We start from the raw sequence: 2,584 nt of genomic DNA, 5'->3' as shown, positions 1-2,584 counted from the left end.
TATATATATATATATATATATATATATATATATACATACATACATACATACATACATACATACATACATACATACATACATACATACATATATATATATATATTTACATTTATTATTCACAATGATTCTTATATGACTCTTTCGGACTTCAGGAATTTTAACTCTCATTCCAATGATTAGAAAATGATAACAAAATTAATATCTGCCAAGTTTTCTTGGTTTGTTTATTTGTTGCAAAAGAGTATTATTTTATTGACGTCAGATTCTTTCATGTGTGACGAGAAGAAAGCGATTTCCAAGCACGAAGGACGTCGATAAGAAGGAACGACAGAGGGTTATGTGACGTAAAGTAACATGGGGAAGAACGCGCTGACCCATTAAATTTCCGTTGTTCAGAAAAAGTCAACACCAATGAATGAGCGACATGTAAGCACCGCGCGTTAAAGAAAAAAGTAAGTGATCTCTCTTTCTTCTGGAAGAAAAATGAGAGAAGAATCCTCCCGAATAATTGTACACGCCAATAGTTGAATTTTAATTTCGGCCCCTTCAAACGAATAATTGAAAGTACAAAAAAAGACGATATTCAATTTTAATAAATAAAAACTATCGGTGTTCTCTCGTTAATCAGAGTGTAAATTTAATCCCACTTCCATTTCTCTTTTGAAAAAGATATCAATCATCGCGAGACAAGATTATTAGCAGAATGAACAATTCGAGGTCAGAATTAATGTAAGTCGAAACAATTTATTCTAAAAATAGAAAAAAAAATATATATCGCATATATAAATATCGTAAACATTCGAAATTCCGAAATGATGGATCTATAAATTAATATTATCTTCATCAATCCTCTGTTTAAAACTATTGACTACGACGATTTATGATGACGCAATGAGCGGCATCGATAATGCCGAAACGAAAATATACAGTATTTAATATTAATCTACTTCTCGAATTATCTCGGACAACTATTTATCCCGAAAGATTCAAAGTCACATCGCGAGGCGCATCTGACGATTGCCTCGTTAAATACGCAAAGGCAGATGCGCGAATTTTCGAGGCGACGTATTTATACGCGCCTTCGGCGTCAGGGCTCGAGATTGGATAGCGACGGAGAAGAGACTTATTACGAGACGAGGCGATTACGCAAGCGAGCGCAACTTCGTCGCGGCGACGAGAGAAACGAGGAGAGAGATCCGGATGGAAATGAAGCGAGGTCTAAATAGCGCGCGTTCCATCGCGCTATTAATTACGTATCGAGTTACGTCAGTTCTCGAGGCGTTGTCGACCGCACTCGCCCTAATAGCGAATTTGGAATAATGACGTAATGAATTTCTCACAGAAAATTCATAACTGCAAAATAAACATAGATCGCGAGAAAATCGAGTGCAAGGATTCGCAAATAAAAGTTGTTCAATTTGGAAAGAGATTTTCTTTTCGCCCTTGGAAAGACTTCCAAAATCTTCTATCATATAGTAATAACTGGAAGGAAACGTGAAGCTATAAACTTCGCATAGTGTTTTTCTTCGTATGGCCTTGCTTATTGCTTTGCCAATATTTTGTCAAAATATAAAGGAAGGTCACTTGAATTCTATTAACAATGCTGCTCTTTGTGTCAATCTTCATTTATGCATTAATATGAACAATCTATAATTGTGAATAATAACTTACATCTTTGTGAAATAAGTTTTTCCATGGGCGAGAGAGAAATTTCATTAGCAAACAATTAATACGCAGCCTTGAAGACGCCAAGAATGACGGAGTGTATATAGCAGGATGCGGGTCGATCATGTTTACGAAAAGGTTCTCTTGTGAGAGAGCGAAAAGAAATTACGGAGAACCCGCGAAATGGAGAGACGAAGAGGGGAAACTTTTCCACTCGTGCAATTTAATCCGTGCGCAGCGAGAGAAGTCGGGGCGAGCGAGATTGAACGGATCAATGCGGAAGAGAGGCGTTTTCAAAGTGGGACGACGACGGCGACATAGTATAAAGCGGTGACGCGAAATTCGCGTTCACCAAGTCGCATTCTGGTGAACGTCGTGGCATTCTATAATAACCCATCAGCGTCGTAAAATCGCGTGACGATACGCATAAAAGATCCTCGCTGTATTTTTCTTTCAAATTTTTTTTCCTTTTAAAATATCGTGGACGATACGAACTCAAGTTACAACGAGAAAAGATTTTCAAAGAATGCAAATATTCGATAAATATCATAATTTGAGAGCATCGCTTAGATTAAGAACGTTCTTCGACTGCATTGTGCTCAACCTAATGAGCACATTAGTGCTCACCATTATGAAAATTTTTAAGAAAATTTATTTCACTTTTATATAGTATAAGATATTCCATAAGTGTTAATGTGTTTGTATAAGTTTTTTTATACAATATAAAATGCCTCTTCGCTACTGCCGCCGTCGAAAAAATAGCGATTTTATTTACTGTGTTACTTACTTTGCTTAATGATTTCTTAAAAACGAATACCGGAAACGATATTCAGACAAATTTCATATTATTCCTTGTGATATCAAGTTTCATATCTCATTGTTTCAAAAAATTATTAAAAAAAACTTTTTTACAGTGAAT

Source organism: Atta cephalotes (genome assembly GCF_000143395.1).
Source record: "Atta cephalotes unplaced genomic scaffold scaffold00030, whole genome shotgun sequence".
In the NCBI taxonomy this organism is placed as follows: Eukaryota; Metazoa; Arthropoda; class Insecta; order Hymenoptera; family Formicidae; genus Atta; species Atta cephalotes.
This window is presented reverse-complemented; position numbering follows the sequence as displayed.